We start from the raw sequence: 21,682 nt of genomic DNA, 5'->3' as shown, positions 1-21,682 counted from the left end.
AGCCTACCACTTGGTACGAATAAAAGAAGGCGATGAGTGGAAGACGGCCTTTCGCACCAAGTATGGGCTATTCGAATATCAAGTGATGCCCTTTGGACTTTGTAACGCTCCTGCCGCTTTCCAGTATTTTATGAACAATGTCCTTAGAGAACTCATAGATGTGTGTGTTGTTGTCTACATTGATGACATCCTTGTCTATTCATCATCTGAAGAGGAACATCAGAAACACGTTAAAAAGGTTCTCGAGAGACTGCGTCAACATAACCTTTTTGCCAAGCTTGAAAAATGCATTTTCAACGTAACTGAAGTTGAGTTCTTGGGATTCATATTGTCACCTAATGGGGTTCATATGGATTCAAAGAAGTTCGATGCAATCATCAAGTGGCCGTCACCAACCTCGGTAAAAGGAGTTCAAAGCATGTTAGGCTTCGCTAACTTTTACCGCAGATTCATTCCTGAATTCTCTCGGATAGTCCAGCCCATCACCGCTCTGTTAAAGAAGAACAAACGTTTTGAATGGTCTACAGAAGCAGAACAAGCTTTTCAGGACTTATAAAGCTAAATTCATTTCTGCTCCTGTTCTAAAACGTCCTCGCCCAGAACTCCCCTACATCGTGGAAACGGATGCTTCTAGTCTTGCTATGGGGGCAGTGTTATCACAAAGAGATCCGGTCACACACCAATTACATCCAGTAGCCTTTTGGTCCCGCAAATTCTCGGCTTCCGAGATCAACTATTCAATTACAGACAAGGAACTTTTAGCTATCAGATCGGCCTTTAAAGCATGGCGGCATTATCTTTTGGGAGCCAGACACACAGTCACCGTAATGACTGATCACCGCAATCTACAATATCTGAAGACGGCCAAAGCTCAGTCTTCTAGACAGCTTCGTTGGGCTCTGTTTCTGGCTGAGTTTGACTTTAGAATTACTTATCGACCCGGCAGTAAAAACGGAAAAGCAGATGCCCTCTCTCGGATGGGAGTTGATGAACATTTGACCAATCCAGAACCAATACCCATAATCCCAGAACAAAGGCTTTTGGGGTTGGTCAACGCTCAATCCTTTGAAGACATCAAGACTACAGTGAAGTCACTCCTAACTCCGGCCGATTTGCAGGACTGGCAATTAAAGGGAAAAGAATTCTCTGTGGATCAAGACCTACCATATTTCCAAGGGCGATTGTACTTGCCCTGTGAGAAAATACAAAGACAAGTAATTTCCTGTTATCACGACTCTCTAATGGAGGGTCATCCCGGCATTACCAAAACCATGGAAAAGATCAAGAGACATTTCTGGTGGCCATCATGGAAGAAGGATATTAGAGACTTTGTAATCTCCTGCAGTGTGTGTGCCCAGAATAAAAGTCAGAAGGAGAAACCAGCCGGCCTGTTACACCCTCTGGATATTCCTCCCTGTCCATGGCATACCATGTCCATGGATTTCATCACGGACTTACCTCCATGCTCAGGGTATAATACCATTTTAGTAATCATGGATCTATTCTCCAAGATGGCTCACTTCATTCCCCTGAAGGGCCTACCTTCGGCCTCGGTATTGACTCGAGAATTCTTAGAAAACATCGCTCGGTTACACGGTTTTCCCTCGGTTTTAATCTCCGATAGGGGAAGTCAATTCATCTCCCACTTTTGGCAAAGTTGCTGTCGTCTAGCCCAAATTGATGTAAGACTTTCAACCAGTCACCATCCCCAAACTGACGGACAAACCGAGAGGACAAATCAGACTCTAGAGCAATATCTTCGTTGCATGCTTCAACAAACTGAAAACCCTTGGAAGGATATTCTTTGGATATCTGAATACGCTTACAACAATTTGACTCATTCTGGAACCGGGAGGACTCCCTTCTTCCTATTATACGGACATTATCCTAGAACCTCTAATCTAGATCCTCCCCAGGAATTCGAAACACCTGCTGTGGATCATTTGCACTCCGAGATTACCTGTGCTTTTAAAGAAGCCACTGCCCATCTGCAAAGAGCTAAAGCTCAAGTCAAAAAGGGAGCAGATCGACACCGTAAAGAGGCCCCTCACTACGCAGTAGGAGATCAGGTCTGGTTGTCCACTAAGCACCTGCCTCTAAAAGGACCTCGCACCTTCAACCCGAGATACCTTGGACCTTACCCCATCTCTACCATAGTTAATCCGGTGGCAGTCAAATTGGAATTACCTGCGCATATGAAAATACATCCAGTATTCCATGTCTCCTTATTAAAACCAGTACAACCAGAAACCCGATTGGCTGAACTCCCAGAACCTGTTTTGGTAGACGGAGAACTCGAATTCGAAGTAAAGAACATTCTAGACTCCAAGATCTCCAAATCTAAGTTATATTATCTGGTTGATTGGAAAGGATACGGCCCCCAGGAAAGGTCTTGGGAACCCTCTGAATATGTCCACGCACCTCGTCTGGTCAAGAGATTCCATCTGAATCACCCCGACAAGCCAAAACCCCCGGAGAAGACACGCTTAGGAGGGGCCTTGAGGGGAGGTACTGTCATGATCACTGCTTCCAAGGAGCCAGAACCAGCCCAACGTCCTTGGAAGCAGGCCCCTAACCCTAATCCTAGGCACCAGCCGGTCCCCACGGGGACCTTTTGGACCATGTCCTGGTGCCGGTGGCACCAGGCTCATCAGAATCATCGGTCCCGGCACTGGAAGCGCCGGGCTCATAATATGTGTGCAGATGCTTGGGTGGACTTACCTGCAGCAGACCATGCTGCTTACTTACCAGACTCTTAGAAGTCCTCTGTGAACAGGAACTACTTTCTTACCTGGGTGGGGCAAGCTCCACTCCCTGGATTCAGCACTGGAAAGCTTCTGGAACTGGAACTCTTTTCTTACCTAGGCGGGGCCGTGGAGGAAGACGCCTCATCACTCCAAGGCTATTTAAACCACACCCGATAGACGAAACGTGCTTCGCGTTATTCTGCATCTGCAGCAGAACGCTCACCGAGTCTGTTCCAGCTTTTCTTCTTACGATCCCGAATCTGCAAGAGTCATACTCACCATTCCTGCATCCTGAATCTGCAAGAAGCATACTCACCATTCCTGCATCCAGTCGACAGCAGCACCTGCAGAGACAAGAAACAGCAGGTTAGCAAGGCAGCCTTATCTCGCAGTGCTACTCACCTGATCCATCGGCTGCGGTCATTTTCGGCACGCTGCACCTCCGCCTGCGAAGACAAAGGCATTGTCACTACTTACCGGCACTCCGTGAATTTTGGATTTCTTCACACTGCATCGCCACCTGCAGAGATAAAAGCATTGTATCTACTTACGGACATTCCGCGGACTCCGGCGCTGCAAACCAACTTCTGAAAGACAAAAGAAGAGTCATTAGACAGATATTTACTTACGCCCATCGCGCTCTTCGCAATAGACTGCTCTTCAGCATGAACTACACTGCAAGGAAAAGACAGTTAGAGCGCTTGCATTTACTCACGCATTTCCAGGCGCTTCACTCCATCTTCCTCAAGAGTCCTGCAAGACAAAAGGGAGAAAAGCATTATACGAAGTCCTGTTCAATGTTAACGTGCCTTGCACCTAAAGACTATAAAGACTAAAAAGGTGTCTGGAAACTCACCGCTCGTGCAGTTAACAACGGTAACGGTCTTCTGAGTCCAAGAGGCCTATGTTTCACCAGTGAAGGAACTGGCAACAGCGCCCTGCACCAGACGCAGATGGAGAGCCCAGCATTCACCTATCTAAGGTGAGCACGTTGACCTGGGGGCTCTACGGAGAGGGAGAGAGAGGAAGAGGGACATTGAACCACCCAGACCATTAACCCCCATATTCTTTCACCTGCAGAAACCTCACCCTACGAGTTCGACACACAGTGCAAAGAGGTTCGACCCCAGAAGCCCATCGGGTTCTGCACATCACCTTTCGAGTCACAGACACCTTCCTGCCAAGATCAGCGCCTCCGTGGGAATCAGGTGAGCGTTACACGCCTATCTAAAAGGCATAGTGAGAGATCTGTCCCTCATCTATAAGCCATATTGATGTAAATCAAAAAATTAAAACGAACAGTAAAGGTATAATGAGAAACTGTGTGCATTAGATCATGTCTCTTGTGTGTTATGTCTCTAGGAGATGACTCCTGGTAGGACTTTCTCTATACAGTATTAATTGTCAAATCCGTGAGGCACTCCTAGACTAACTAACCTAGTATTGGATGGTTAAAAACAATCAAGTCCTACACATCCATTGGATGTGGGGCCTCCTAGTTCTGAGGTGCCCAGTAGAGGTTACTGATAGTTCAAGTTGTGTTCACTTTAATTTAATAGAACATCAAATTGGTCATGAGGTGTCTCATAAGCCTAAAGTCGATCGATTTCGATGACCATTTCTGTTGGAGTCATCCTCTTCAGGACCAGATGATTAGTCTCTGGGATTACACCATTCAAAGACCGCAGATGTGGCTCTGGCATGAACTCTGTCCACTAGGGAAAGAGAAAAGAACAATAGGGAACCTAAGAAATTGTGCCGATTTGTGAAAAACACTCTCAGTGTGTGAAGCTGTTTACAAGAGCAGTCGCTGTGCGTAAAGGTTATTTGAAATTTTAGGTCACTTAATGTTGTCATTGTCCACAACTATGGGCTATTTAATTGCCCAATTGCGGAGGTACACAAAAAGGGAAAGGGGGGAGTGGGAGGATGTGAACCCAGAGAACCCGGGATAATGCTCTTCATGCTATGCCTATGAGTGGTCACCTCGATGATGTGGAAGGTGAAGTACATGCATAGCAAATTGCTTAATATCGTCACATCGTACCAGAGTTGGTGCTTGTGAAAGGCTCCGGACGGTGGAAATCTCAAATGTAGCGTGACACATGGTGCAGAGACCTTGCTCCAAATGGTATCTGCACAAACAATATGGCTAATCATAGAGGTAAAGATATGTTCTTTAGAGTAGATGAGCCTCCAAGAGTGTAGGTATTCACTGTGGAATGCCCCTTCATGGCATGTGTGTTAGTTAGAGCGTGCAAAGTGTTTGGGACAGGACCAGCTGTTTGTCTTCCGTATCTAGGAGACAGAAACGAAACAAAAGGGTGAAGGTCAATGAGATTAGCCACCCCTATTAGTCAATCTGTCCAATCATGCGCGTAGTCCAATTGAGGAAGTGGTACTCAATAAAGGATTGGGGTTTGTACCCACCGCCCGGTAGGATACATTTCAGACCCACGTAGAGATTGAGCATTTACTACTCAAAATACACCTGCGACAATACTTTCACAATAAGACTTACGACAAACCAACTAACGAAGACGTGTTATGTAACCGTTCTCAGTTTTACACCGCCTGTGGCAAGTCATACTCCAGAGGCGGTAGTATTCGCTAAAAGAGTTTGGCGTGACAGGCAGATAAAGATATAGCTGCCTACAACATAGAGGTGTAACATCACACCGACTACTGCTCCCCCGTAGAACACCAAAACAAATTAGAATGCTCAAGTTATCAGCAGAAGCTGCTTCTGAAGTATGCAGAATTATGAAACAGATGAAAGTGCTCCTGACAGATGAAGCAAGCATGGTTTCCAAACTCATGTTGGCTTTAATTCATCTCAGAATTCAGGAAGTCCTAAATACCAAGAACCGTTTGGAGAAAAACATGTTATTGTTTTCAGAGACCTCCTACAGTGAACACCAGTAAAAAGGTCAACCTATTTTCAAAACATTAGGACACAAACAATGCCATAATACGCTCAGCAGAATTGGAAATGTAAATCTCTGGCAACATTTTCACCACAGAGAACTAACTCAAAAAATGTGTCAGACTGCTCACCTCACCTATTCTAACATTTTAAAAAGCATTCAAACTCGTCTGCTTACAAAAGATGCAAAATCCATCTTGAATAGTAGACTAAACCATTAGCAATATGGGCAAAACACATCTGCTCCTGATGTCATGGAACAATACAAAATCTAAAATGCATTTCATTAATGCCATATCTTGCAAGCTGTAGTCAATTCAATGATACAATGCTTGAAAAAAGAAATGCAACCGATCAGTTCCAGAGACAAAATAGAAGTGCATGGAATGACATTTTGTATGTGTCAACAAGCAACAACATGACTAAATAGCTTAGAAAAAAGTATCTCCAACACAGCTGAATTAAAAAAAATACTGACTTTGTGTCTAAATCGCAGAGTAATTTTCAAATGTAACCTTGATGTAGAACAATGTTTAGTCAATGGAGCAATTGGTTCAGTTGTTGGCTTCCATACATATCCACATGACAACAACATTCAGTTTGTCAACATCCTCTTTGATAAACTGGCAGAAGTTAACAAATATGAACGCACAATAGCACATTTGTTTCTTTGCAAAGACAACTACGTACGCAGAGAACAATTCTCTCTATCTCTTGCATATGCTGTCACTATTTCCAAATCACAAGGGCTAATCCGATATGAGGCATTGGTTGACATTGGCAGCACAGTCTTTAAAGAATGTATGAGGTACGTAGCACTTTCACATCTATGTACACTCAATGGTCTCCTCCTAGTTAACATTGATGCAAACAAAGTCAACACTGACATTCCTTGCATCCTGGAATATAACAGGCTACGTGCACTGTACATCCTCATGTAGAGATGTACCATGTACCTCAAAAAAGGAAACCTTTAAAATGAGAACTAATACAACCAGAATTTATCACAGATTTCCCAACAATACTGCTATAGAAACAACGACCAACTCCTTCTGTATCAAAGGATAGAACCACAAATAGTCTAGTACAAAGTCAACTGCACGTCCATCAGAAAACAAAGAAACAAATGTCTCTTCTCCAGAGAAATCTCCAGGCCTATCAAAAAATCCACAAACAGAACTCTCTGGTCCATTTAAATTCAGCAACATAACTGAAGTAAATTGTTATGCAAATGTAACAATCACTATTCTTTTTCAATTACCACCAATTGTTCACAACATTTACTTAAATGGCTCGGAACAGTTGTGTTTGCAAATAGTCGCCCTTCATAGAAATGCCACAAATAATCCTGACAACACTTACAGTGTTTTGGGTATAAGGCAAGAATTGGACTACTTTGCAGGAATGGTAAAATTTACAATAAACATACAAGAAGAACCGCAAGAATTCCTAACTACTTACTACAAGTACTGCAAACCAAAACAATTCCTACCCGTGGAAACATACATGCACTCTCTGTAACCATGTTTCACAAGAGCACATCCCTAATGAGCGATTTCTGAATCCATTGCATTTCACCAAATTCTGCAGAATGCAAATCATAGCATATTATACCTTTTATGCAATTCAGACAATCAATCCTCCATGCAAATGAATCACATAGCCAATATGTCATACTAATGCTTCTAATGTACAATGCAGATGGTACCAAAAATAAGTGTAAACTTATAGGTTTCACAAACTGCCAAGTATCTCTTAGAAAGAAAACCTTCACAACAGTTGGTATAAGATACCACACTTGAGTCACAATCACTTCAGGACAATATACTGCATATGTCAATAAAAAGTGGTTGGTTTGAATGTAATGACAACTCTGTTACTCCAAATCATAGCTTTGTTTGTTTGTTTGTTTGTTTTATTTATTTGTAGAGCGCTCCGGACCCGTGGATAGAAGGGCGCTTAAGAAGGCGGTCACAGGCATAACATATACATTACATTTACAAAGTACAATAATTTACAAAGCAAGGGTTTACATACAACAATTTACATATAATACAAGTATGGTTGCGGCTGTTAGCTTATTAGAGGTGGGGGTAAATGCTACTCATTGTTCAGTAACCAGCCAATAACAAGTCTCCTAAAGATCGGGAAGGATTCAGTGGATTTAATTATGAGTGGTATGGTGTTCCAAAGTTGGGAGGCTAGCACAGTGAAACTAGTGCCTCCTGCTCTTTTTAAGGCAAATCTGGGCACTAGCAGGCATAAGGAGTTGGACGATCTAGTGGTTCTAGATGTAGGTTTTAAGGTGAATTTGTTGGAGAGGTACGGTGGGGCTAGATTGCTTAAGGCCTTGTAAGTGAGGCAGATAGTTTTGAGGTCAATTTTTTGCTGTATGGAGAGCCATTTGCACGCTTTCCTGGTTGTGGAGATGTGCTCACGCCTTGGGATGTTGAGTGCTGCGCGTAGAGCATTGTTTTGGAGAACCTGGAGTTTGTTAGTTACGGCTTGGTTGGCTCCTAGGTACAAGCTGTTGCAATAGTCCAATTTGGATTGGATGAGTGCTCTGGCCAGAATGAGGCAGCTGTCGGGGGATAGGAAGGGTCTGCTAGCCCTGATTAGCTTACCCGTATAGGCAGTGGCCGAGGCGGTTGAGTTGATTTGTTTGACAAGGTTGGTGTTGGCATCAAGGTGGAAGCCTAAGGTTTTCACACTTTTAGCAATCGGGATGGTGTTACCGTCTATGATAATGTTCTTGTAGCTGGGACTGAGTTTGGACAGGTTATTGGGAGAGCCGACCAATAGAAGCTCCGCCTTCTCATCATTCAGGCAGAGGCCGTGGGTGGCCATCCATGCCTGAATGATGGAGAAGATTTCGTTGATCCGGATGACGTCCGCATTGTAGTTGCCTGAGATGGTGAGGAGAATCTGGGTGTCATCTGCATAGTTGGTGTAGGTGACACCCAGACGGTCCAATATGTCAAATAGAGGCTTCGTAAATATATTATACAGGGTGGGGGAGACACAGGAGCCTTGTGGGACTCCGCAGGTGATGGGGATCGGGTCAGCAGCAGCTGTGGTGGAGAAAACTTGCATGGTTCTATTTGCTAGGAAGGATTGTATCCATGCAGAGGCAGAGGAGGAGAAGTGGGCTGCGATAGATAGGTGGTTGCATAGTATTTCGTGGTCGACTAAATCGAAGGCCGCTGAGAGATCTAAAAGAAGTAGGATTGCTGAATTGCCTTTGTCTTTGATTTCATCAATCTGTCTTTTGAGGTCAACCAGAGCGGTTTCAGTTCCATGTTGAGGTCTGAAGCCAGATTGACGCATACCTAGCAGTTGGTTAGATTCCAGGTACTCCTGAATCTGGATGTAGGCGACTCTGTCCAATATTTTTAGCAAAAAAGGGACAGTGGTGATTGGTCTATAATTAGTTGGTATGGCTGGGTATAGGAATTGTTTTTTTAGGAGAGGGAGTACCCAGGATTGTTTTAGGTTGTTGGGGACAGAATTGTTATCGAATGAGAGGTTGATTAGCTTGGTGATAAAAGGGGAGAGGTCTCTGGCCGCGTCTTTTATTATTTGGGCAGGGCAACTGTCCCCTTTGCAATTAGAAGGTTTTAGGGAAGTAATGATTTTTTGGACTTCTAGGATAGTCACTTTCTTAAAGGTGAAGTCTATGTTGGCTTTGTTGGGTGTAGGTGGGCTTAAACTGGTGTTGGTGGTTTTGTTGCTGAGGAGTTGTTGACGTTTGTTCTCAATTTTGGTCTGGAGGCCTGTGATTTTATTGTTGAGGGCATGCTGGATGCTGGTGCACCAGGGTTTATCTTTTGAGCAGTTGTCTGGAGGGGGATTGGGGTTTTCTAGCTCCTTTAGAATTTTAGATAGTTCTTTGGTGGAGGAGCCTGCCTGGTCAATCCTGGTGTTATAGGCATCTTTTTTGGTACGAATTATCTCGCTTTTGTATAGCGTGGAGATGTTTTTGAGATTGGATTTGTTTTCAGGTGATGGGTTGGTTTTCCATAGTAGTTCTAGTTTAGCTTTCTTTTTCCTGACTAGTTTGAGTTCGGGAGTGTACCACGAGTTCAGGTGGTTTATTGGTTTGCTTTTGCGTAGTTTCAAAGGGGCAATGGTATCAATGGCGGTAGCCATGGAATTGTTGAAGGTGTCAACTAGTAGGTTAAGGTCAGCCTTGTCCGGTAGAGCGTTAAGGGTGGATAGGACCAGAGGTAGTAAGGCTTCGGGGGTAATGTTACGCTTGTTTCTGGTTGGGCAGGCTGGAGCCAGGGGGCGTTTCTTAGGCGTGGCCCGGTTGGTGTGAATTTCGAGTGGGATAAGGTAGTGATCTGTCCATGTAAGTAGTTGGGAGGCCTTGCAGGTGGTGTTGCAGTTGAGAGTTGCTACCCAGTCGAGAATTCTGCCTTTCTGGTGGGTCGGTGAGATACTAAGTTGGGCGAAACCGTGCTCAGTGAGGGCGTTTGCTAAGGATGCGGCTGGTGCGTCTTTGGGGTCGTCATACCCCAGATTGAAGTCGCCGAGGATGATAGTTTGTTCTAGTGGCTTGGAATTTTCAGTGATGAGCGCTGTAATGTCTTCTTCAAAAGTTCCTGGAGGGCCTGGGGGTCTGTATATAAGGTGTAGTGTGATTGTACTTGTGGTGGAGTTTGTAACTTGATTGTGAGTAACTCGCAGGATTTAAGTGAAATGGTGGATACTAATCTACAGCCTAGCAGCGATTTTGAGAAGAACGCTACGCCTCCTCCTTTACCATTGGGTCTGTGGGCTCTGAGGATGGAGTAGTTGGCAGGAATGGCTAACGACAAGTGTGGTCCTGAGGTCTTGTGTAGCCATGTTTCTGTTAGGGCAAGGAAGTCAAGATCATATGTTAGAATGGTGTCAGCAATTTCTGTGGGGTGAGCGGGTAGGGATCTTACCAGCAAATCTAACTCACTTAATATTCCTTTAACCCAAATGTAGTCACAAAACTGTATCACAATTAACAGTTAGAATATGCCAAGAGGTATCTAACTACATCAATAATACTACAATAGTACTTTTAGAAGTCAATATAGTTAGGATACACCAACAGGTATCTAACTAACTAAAAAATACCCTTCATTGCAAAACACTTCAAATACGCCATCACAATTCTCATACGACAAAACATCTTCTAAACTCTAATGTAGTTAGAATATGCCAACAGGTATCTAACTATTTTTAGCATTCCCTTAATCACAACATACTTCAAACAAACTTCAGTGAATGTGATCTGTGATGTCATTATTGTGGTCATAGTCTGTGCGAAAGGGGGCGCTAGGTTAAGGTGACTTTAGATGAATGTCCAGAGTTTTGTTGCATCAAGTTCTCACCTTAATGTCCTTGCAACTGTAGGATTGTTTAGCGTGTTTTGGGAGCACAGAGCGCAGCACCACTGCACAGGATCAATGTATAGCATGTTTTTTGAAGTGCAGCGCCACTGCATGGGTTTGATGCATTGATATAATGTGGTACAGCAAGACGTGTTATTGAGCATTTTTTTTTATGCAGCGCCACTGCATGGGTTTAATGCAATTGCTTCAAGCTATGTGTAGCCAGTGCAACATATGGAGATGTAAATGAAGACAGGCTGCACAGGTTAAAAACAAACCATTTTCTCATTTAAAAGCGCATTTTATTTTTCATATTCAAAATGCACACACATTTTTTTCTTTTTACCTGAAATTCCTCTGTTGCAGGAGACACAATTGAGGATTAATGAACTAACCTCATTAACAAAAAACTAACAAGCTAACTCATTAATAATATAATGTGTTCTACACTGCAAAATGAGGCAGGCTGGAACTCATTTCAGACTACATTCAGATTTTTTTTTCTTTGCTTCTATCTGCGCTCTGTCCACAGTATTTGCATGAAGCAAAGACTCGAATAAGCAGGAAATCAGTTTGGTTACATTTGCAACTGTATAAGCCAAGCCATTGTGTGCAGAGGGTGGTTAGGGCATGATAGAATTTTATTGCTTAGGATCCAGAGTTTTCTTGTATAATCTCTGGGAAGAAGCTAAGGAGAGACATCTTGACACAGCTCGGAGAAGGACTGGGTTGATAGCCGGGGATGCCTGATTCCTAAAGCAGATTCAACTTGGTTGCAGAGACTGGGATTTCCAGTCAACAAGTCCCAGTTTGAGTGACAGCAAATGCTTGTCCTTGCTGGGTGAACCCCTCCAGAAGGCGACCAGCCAAAGAAGTTACATGCTGAACAAGCCTGGTAATTATCTCGCTGAAGTGTGGGGGCTGAGTGTGTGTGCGAAAATATTCAGTCAGTGTAGGAAAGGAGATTCCTGTGCTTTACCCACGGGTTTAATGTTGCAAATTGAATTCTTGTTCCTCGCCACTCTCTCCTCAGTGTATCACAAACAATGCTGTTACTGTGCTATTTCAATTATTTCTGTAAAAAGAGTGAGATCGTGTTTAAATGCAACTTTTATAATACACAAAAATGTCTGAAAGCAGACGGGTGGTGTGTTTTATTTTCTCTTTCCTTTGTGCATTTACCAATACAGTGCTGATGAAGTGGGGAGATGTTTAGACAGTGCAATTGTCATTTTTAAGGTAGCTTAAAATAAGACTTGGCTGCAGCTGTGTGTACAATGTCATTCAGTATGAGCAATTATAACTAACTGTGTGTGTTATAGTCTGCCGGAGGTCTATGAGTCGGCAGAAAGAGAGGCCCTGGATATAGCTCACCAAACGTAAATAAGTTGGTGATAGATACCGCATGATAGCTCGCTGCCGTAGATAAGACAGCGAGAAATTGCCCATGGTGGCACACTAAAAATGAAAATGTGGTGTTCCTGAAATGCAAGCCTGAGGTCTCTCTAGTGATCACACGAAAAATCTAAACAAAAAAAGGGGTTCTGGATATTGGGGCCATATATAAAACAAAGGAATTAAGCTCACCAAAAATACCACCAACCAGGCATACCAACCACGCATACCAACCACGCATGTCTGTGTACTGAAATAATGCATATCCACTGTGTTAATATTATACATAACCCAATCTGAATATAAGGAGTGATTGTTGCTAAATTATTTTTCGGCGTTAAGAAAATACCGCCAGGCCCCAAATCTACACAAAATACCCAACATATTTATGGTGCGTTGCAGGCCGGGAAAGTGATCACAGAGCACCTACTGGGCGTGGCAAGTGTGTCTCACACTGCCATCTGTACATTAAAGGGAACCCATTTCATAATAGCAGTGTGTTACTAAAAACGAATTTCAGAATGTCACAAAGGGAAACCACATTCTCAGACCTAGTGCAATAGTTAGAGGCAAAGTTGTTTGCACATGGGACGTGGTCGTTGAACAGTACCTTAGAATGGCATGACCGCATTCAGGCTGAGGTGCAGAAAGAAAAACTAGATAATATTTTTGCAGAAGGCAGCATAATTCAGGTCTGCCTTACAAGATTATTGAATACAGCCGATAAAAGTGCAGAGAAAGACTATTTAATACGGCTATGCGCCAAAATATGGTTTATTTTGAATAGGTCCCTGCGAATGCAGGAAAATGATACCCAGCTAATTAACAGGTTAAAGACTGAATTAGATGGGGCAAGTAAAAATCAGGAAATGTTAAGAGCAGAATTGGATGTATGCCAAAAAGACATGCAATTAAAATGCAGAGATTTTGATGCTCAATTGTCCAAAAGCAAGAAACAATTTGAGGATAGTGAGCAAGAATTGGTACACTTAAAAGCCTTAGTGGACCACATTAGACAGGATAAAGATGAGATTGTTTCAGAAATGCAGATTTTACAAAAAGAACATTTTGAAAAAGAAAGTGATCTCCAAGGTGCAGAGCAAGAAATGGTTAAAATGATTCAAGAAAAAGACAAGAGAAACAAAGAATTCAATGAATGCCAAATGCAAATGTGCGACATGCAGGAGGTAATAAATAAAATGAGTGATGAAAACAACTATCTGCAAAATTAAACACGCAGGCTCCTTAAAAAGTGCAAAGACTTAGAACAACAAATGTGCATTCCCAGGTCCCAGGAGAGGCGGCAGGGTACTACATTCAATGGAGTGGAGGTGAATTCTAGTTCTGCCCAAAGAGCTAGTGCTCCAGTGACTGGGCCGGTGACTGAACTTGGTTGCAGCGCCCTTGGGGGATTTGATACTCCCATTGGGGGCAGCCACCAATCCCATACACCTGAAACCAGGATTGAATCACAAAGTAGTGCAATTCCATGCATCGCAACAAGTAGCCCCATAAAAATAATGAAATCCATTAAAGCCCTGATCAAACCATTTAAAAAGGGAGGTGAATGCTGCATTGAGGATCACTTAGAAGCGGTTCATGACATTTTTAAAGCACTCCAGATACCTGAGGAACAGTACAGACAATATTTTCATTAAACTTTAAGTGCCCCGACGGCCAGCATCATAAGGGGATTAAATGAACAGCAGAATATGACATGGGTGGAGTTTGAAAAAGAAATTAGGCGTCATTTTTCTCCTTTTCAGTCATTGCAGGAGGCAAAGAAAGTCGCTTACACAATCACTGCTGGGCCTAATACATCCCCTCGCCAATTTTTACAAGACTTAAAAAGAGCATTTTCTCGCTTTGATGTATCTTTTGACCCAAATTCCAATGAGTTTAAAACTGCATACTTCTATGAGCTACAGAAAGACATCATATCCCAATTGGTCCATGAATTTGACCGTGACAAGTCCCTTGAATGGATTGTACATCAAAGCACAAAACTATATGAGGTACTCTATTGTCAGGGTAGAGAAAGTGATAAAATGAAAGAAACTAGACCTAAATCTAAAGAACCCTCAGCAACAGTGATGGAAATCAGGTCAGCCAAGATGTCCCTTAAGTCTGCCCAAAGTCCAGGTAAAAATAATTCGGCACCTGAACAAAGGGTGAATCAACAAAGTTCACCACACCCTGCACCAATGTTTCAATCAGATGATCCTAGTAATAGGGAGAGTTACATTAGCCCTAGGTACTATGGAAACAGACCCCGGGCAGGATATCGGCCTGATATGTCAGGTATGAATAATAATCAGAGACAAAGCCAGGATCAAAGAAATGATGGTCCCTACCAGACATTGGGGACACAGAGCAGATTTGACCCCAATACCATGATATATGGTAATCAGGATAGGTCCCTATATGTGGATCGATTTGCTGATAATGGGAATCAACATAAGGGCCAGTACCCACAACCTGAGAGACAGGACATGAGGCAGAATATGAACTAAACTCCACGTCAGTACACTGATTCCCCACCAGGGGACTATAATCAAAGGATGGGCGCACCCCGCTCCCCTCCACAAATGAATCAAGAGTTCAGGAACCATCCCAATAGAAATCACCCACCTGAGAGGTATCAGAATAGGTCCAATCAGGGGGAAAGCAATCAATATCGATCTAGGCCACACAGAGGGGATTCTAGAGAGATGGAAAGATTCCAGTGCCTTGAGGCCCAAGTGAAAATGTTAGCTGAGCAAATAGGAAAGCTCTGAACAGTACAAAAACAGCCATCCAAGGAGGGGGCTGATGGCCATAGCAATGACCGGGGGGCGTCTGAAAAGTGACTGATACCTGTGGTGCCAAAAAGACAGATTGCCCTGATGTAATTTTGCATAATGACTCTGAGATGTCTAATGATTTAAAAGTGGAAACGCCAGTAAATGAACATGTAACAGAAAGTGCAAACACTTCTAAAAAAGAGGTACGGTTTAACCTAGAGCTAAATCAAACATTGAAGGTTTGTGCAAATGAAAAAGAAACACATGAAATTCCAAAAGAACAAAGGGACAGATTTAAGAAAAATAACTCATGCATGGGGAATACCAGTGAACAGGGAGTAAGTGGGGATGCTATAGCTCCTTCCCTGGACAGTCAAAATGGTGAACAAACACAGACAGAAAAAGGGAATACTCAAAAGGAGGGTACAAATCAATCACCTGAAGAATTCTTTGAGCCAAGTATTTTTGAAGAGGCTGAAAGGGCTGGTACCACACTAAAGGATCACAAATGCACAGAATTAAATAATGACAAATTAATAAATGATGTTGTTACACATGTTCAGTTGGAAGGTTGTAATGTGGTCCCTGATGATACCCAGATGGATGGGCGAACCCGTGGCCACACTCCAAAAAACCTCTGATCATGGAGAAATGAATAAAGTCTCTCGCGCAGAAATGGGTAAAAAGGAGGGAAAAATGTCTTTCCATTTACCAATGTGCTTAGCCAAAAGTGAAAAAGGCCTGAGAAAGGTGAGCCCTGAAATCAGTAAGAATTCACACTTCCTATGTGTATTAGAGGAAGTTGAGGACAGATATTATGCACCCATCACTGTAGAAGAAAAATGCCAAACATTTGCTATGATTGACACAGGCGCACAGGCCACAATTATGTCCAAGGAGCTGGTAAAGAGTATCAATGAAGGGAGACCCCCACAGAATCAGATCACAGTGAAGGAAAATCAAGGTCCAGTGCATAACTTTAATGGGGAGGAGGTGCCCATCATAGGCGTAACTGAGGTTGACATAAAAATAGGAAAGCACAGAATAAAACAAGAGGTATTGATCACATCTATTTGTGAAATTCCATTTCTGATGGAGACAGATTGCCTGAAAAGATTGTCTCCTCTCATAGATGGGGTGAATGGAGTGCTGTGGTCCTTAACCAAAAAACCATTGAGACCTAAGAAACTAAAATCACAAAACAGCAACATAAATGAATGTCACACCGTTGCCAAAACAAATGATGCTGTGGAGGTATATCTCCAGAATAGTTGCATACCTAGTGTCACTGTTATATTAATGTGTCAAGACAAAATGCAGAGCGACAATGAAAGACTACCTGTACAAATATACTTGGACCCAAGGAAAAATTGGCAGACTGCCACAGATGAGCACACATTACGTTTTTATTTAAAAGAGAAAACAATCAAACAGAATATTGCTCCTAAAACAGATTCAGAAAAACACATTACCACTCCTGCTGAAATACACATGGAAGATGAGCAACCATGGGTTCATGTTGGTATAAATGACTGTTTTAAAACAATAAAAGCCACTTTAGCGCTTGAACAGGAGAGGAGCTTCATTAATGAGAAATTGTTGCAAAAAATAATGGAGAGGGAGGAAATCCCGAAATTTAGTATTAAAAACCAATATGTTTCTGGGTTGGACAGTCCAGACTTTGAAAACCGAATTGCAGGCAGATGCATGCTTAAAATTAGCATTGGGCAGAAAACAATTTACCATAATGTATGGATAGTGAGTGGAGCACAACATGACTTTTACATGGGCAATGACATCATGCACAGAATGTGTATGATGTTAGATTTCCTTAATCAAAAAATATGGTCACGCCTAGGTGGGCCGGCACCTGAATTTGAAGACAAAAGAAGGGCTTATCATTGTGCACAACTGGTTCCTTATGCAATCGAATTACAAATGAGGAAAGACACTATTATTCCTGCATTTACAAAACAGTTTGCAATAACACTGAAATGCAAAGATGGACAGCAGATGAAAGACTCTGATGCATTTGTATGCCTGAATGAATCCATAAAACAGCAAGACATGGATTATGAATACATTCCATTGGTAGATATTGGTGAAGGATCTGTAAAAATTATGGTAAATAATAAAGGTTGTCAGGATATTCATTTAGAGAAAAACTCCCCATTAGGAATGGCCATACAAAAATCACATTATACGGAAGATTTAAATAACATGGTGATTGGAAATATCCCTGAAAAGTATGTAGATGCCAAGGGTGAGAGTAGATGAATGTCCAGAGTTTTGTTGCATCAAGTTCTCACCTTAATGTCCTTGCAACTAAAGTTTTTTCCTTGAATGTTAGGGGTTTTGTTACAATGTATTGCTCACCTTAACGTCCCTGCAGCTAAAGATGTTTCCTTGAATTTCAAGGGTTTTGTTATTCCATGCAAAATGAACATTAATAATACAGACAATTTGGCTAAACAAAACAATGTATTATGTCTAGAAAGTAAAATAAAAAGCAATTGTGCAACCACCCCCCAAATAAACCTGTTGTTGCAAAAAATGTGTCTGCATATGTACTTAACTTTTTAAACTATTTACATGTATATGTACTGCAAATTAAACGTTATTAAAGTTTTACAATAACTGTGTAGAAAGCCTGCACTCAACACATTTGAAAATAAATATGTAGCACCTCCATCCAACAGTACAACAACATCACCATTTTTGACTTACATGTCATCTTCCCTCATCACTGGAACTGTGAGTGGTGGTTGTACAAAATAACCACCACACATTGAAGGTGCTGCCACCAACATTATACTGGGTGGTTGCAGGACAATGGAAGGGGAAGATTAGTAAACTAGGATAACAAGACAGAATAGTGTAGGATAAGTAAACTTGGTGAACATGGAATAGAAAAACACACTTTTTGAATAGCAGCAGTGATAATGTCATCATTTGCGTTCCAAATCCATTGGAATCAAGAATGAAAGCCACTGCCCACAGTTTATGCTTCTTTAAGGTAAAAGAAACACGGTTCCAGAAAGATGCACAGACATACTTTTCACATTCTGCAACAAAACTCTACCTTGTGGTCCTTCCATCTCAAAGCCTAGGAACATCAATAATGATAAACGATCCAATACGACTCCATTAAAATGAGGTGAGCACTATCGAAAAGCACACAAACATCATAATAGAACAATGCATGGGGCCCATTCCTTGTATAGATAGAGATCACTGCTACCTGCACACCCTCCATTTACCAGTGCAACAAAATCTCCAACTTCAGCAACAATATCAACTACACACACTCCTCTTTTACAGACTCCGGATCTTTCCATGTTCCAACTCAAGTGAAGCCGATGCCACGAATGGGTAGTCAAGAGAGGAGCCACATTTGAGAAATGTCAAGCCATCTGCTACAGATCCACTACAAAGATGTGCATGATGCCTATCAAAAATCACACAAGCATCACAAAATAAAAATGCATGGTGCTCAAGCATTAGATGCAGAACTGAGCACATAAACCACACACCTGACATCTCCACAGTGATAATTCTGGATTCAAACCAGATACATGAAACACCTGCAGCACTCCTTTTCAACAATCAGAAATGCTAGACAGGTTAAAAAAAGGCTTTTCAAAAACTGTCTACAAACGTACTGCTCCTATGTCCAGCAGTACCACTATATTTTGAATATAGATTGATCTTTCAGAGAAGTTAATTGTCCAACATATGGTGCAAATCCACTGGGATGATGAGAATGATACAGCTGCAACAAAATAAAAAATAAGAATTGACAAAAATTAATTTACAAAACACAATCAATTGTACTACCTCACATAAAACTCAAAACAGCTAAGAGTACTGCATTGCTGAAACTGCATTAAAATGAAATCAAATACAATCAAATAAGCCCTCAAGCTCACTAACATGAATAAATAAACTAAATGCCTATGTATAAATGCCACTGATAGACAAATCTAAATGTGTAAGTCCATGTTAGTGAAAGTAAAAAAATACATTAAAGAATACTTGCCACACAATCAGAGCAGAGGAAACAAATGATAATAAACACCATGTACTCATAGTGAGTACTATAACTAACACACACAACAAATAAAAAATAAGATACCTTATAAAATAAACCTTAAAACATATAAACATTTAATAACACTTACTTCACATCACCCACACTCCTGGCATGCACACTTGGAGAGTTCTGCAATCAAAAGGATAAAACTGCAGAAAATGGTGGCTTTTATACTTTCCAAAATGAATACCAAATAAAGAGGACTATATACCAATAAAACTAGTAAAATGGATGACATATTTGCCCCACAACCTATCACAGTCAGCTGCACAAAAAGAAAAGCAACAATAACCAATAAACAATGAAAATGACAGAAATCTATTTTTCCCCACCTAGCATTTCCATAGCCGCAGCTATTCAATGCGGCTACTGATCTTGGTTTGTATCCGTAGCTACACACACATTTTTCTGCAATCCCCAAATCAAACTAATGTTGCCTTCAAACCTTCAAATCAAATAAGTGAACAACTAAGTACATACAATAACAGACAAAAATAAAATTCTGTCCTGTATCAGCCACATACAAATATGATTATTGCACAGAAAATGTATATTTATGGACGTAACTTTAAACATGCCCATGGTTCCAGCCACAACAAATAAAATGCAGAATAATAACGATGCACCTACGCACATGTACAAAAAAGGTAGCAAGGAACTTGGGGTTGGTCACCCTAAGTTACCTGTAGGAACCCAGACGTGGACCCCTTGCTCACTGTGCTCAGAGAGGCACAGCTCCACCTCACTGATAAGGCCCGAATAGGCCGAAACATGTGTTTGGGGTTGATGTTGGCATTCTTGTTCAAAGGAAGTTTGCCAGGCATTTTGATGCTGGACTGCCCCTGCGGGCGGGACTAAGACTGATATACAAATGTTTATTCCTCCTTTGTGAAAAGTAGAGTGGGCAAAAAGCAATGACTGCAGACTCGCAAAATGGGTAAAAACCACAGAACAGGTTCTCATGCCATGTTCTTTCTAGAGAAGGGTGCCTGCTACCTTTTTTGCACCTATGCACATGCTTTTCATAGTCACGGTTGTACAAAAAGCCTGTCCTGGATGTTTGCTGATAACCGCGGCTAATCGCAAAAACTACGGATTCCAAATTGCATTTCCACTCCAACAAACTCCAAAAACTGCCCCCAACATGCATACCAGCCACACCTACACTCCTCATATTCCTCCTACACTCCACTAGTCTCTTCCAATCCCCCACTCAATTCATATAAAATGCCACTGCACCCAAAATTTCAGATAGCTGTGGCTACCACTTGTTCACAAAGACACGACGTGTCATTTGTCCGAAAACAGCCATGACTGCATAGGGAGGATTGAGGGGTTTGTGGGTATCTGCCCATGAATAGCAATGCCATGCGCTGGGTGGCTGCTGTATACCCACACATAATATGAACAGCACCATCAACCAATCAGATACTACAACACATACACACACACCGAACACACACACACATCATGCATACACTGCTCATAGAAACTACTAGAAATTCAAACTAGAAATTATTTTCCATGGAAACAGAAGAATACTACCAATATTATGGCTAGTTTGAAAACTTTGTGGCTGATTGGGGACAGTTGGCTGTTTTGGTTGCTGACCTAGGTTTGACCTAGACATGGACCTAGGTTTGAGAGATTTTACATGGTTTGGATTGCGGGCAACGTGTTGGTTCCAAGTCTTTCCAAAATTGTTAAGTCTAAGAATTAGAGGGCAGCCACACATCATACTAATTCATTGTGCAGGCAATGATTTGGGGAATGTATGAGGGGTGTCCCTTACTTTTATGATAAAACAAGACAAGGGAAAAATAATGGAACTATTTCCACACACCATCTTTGTCTTTTCCAATCTCACTCAAAGGCAAAAATTGAGATGGACCACCAGATTTAATGGTAAAATTGAGAAATCCGAGAGAAATGTTAATAAAGCAGTTTCAGCATTCATGATAGTTCACAACCAATTATGGATTTCGAACAACAACATACAGTTCAACATGGCCAATTTCTATGGACATGACAGAGTACACCTAATAGATGAAGGTAATTCAGTGTTCCTTCATAACATCAACATAGTACTCCTAATATGCTAAAGTTATACACTCAGTGTACCCCAAAACAGTCCTTTTAAGGACTACTCATCAAACATAAATACACAAATTCAAGAAAAAATAACAAAACACTTTTTTATTATACCTGCGGCTACAATTCATTGACTTTTACCATAACCACGGTTACGAAAAGTCAGTGAAAAGGGGGACTGACTTCAAGTTTTATACCACAATCCAATTTATATCTTCAATACATTACAACACTACTCATGTACCTATGTAAAGTAACTGAAAAATAAGAAAGCATAGAAA

Source organism: Ambystoma mexicanum, chromosome 6p (genome assembly GCF_040938575.1).
Source record: "Ambystoma mexicanum isolate Mex_15411 chromosome 6p, UKY_AmexF1_1, whole genome shotgun sequence".
Classification (NCBI taxonomy): Eukaryota; Metazoa; Chordata; class Amphibia; order Caudata; family Ambystomatidae; genus Ambystoma; species Ambystoma mexicanum.
Note: the sequence above shows the minus strand (reverse complement) of the source record.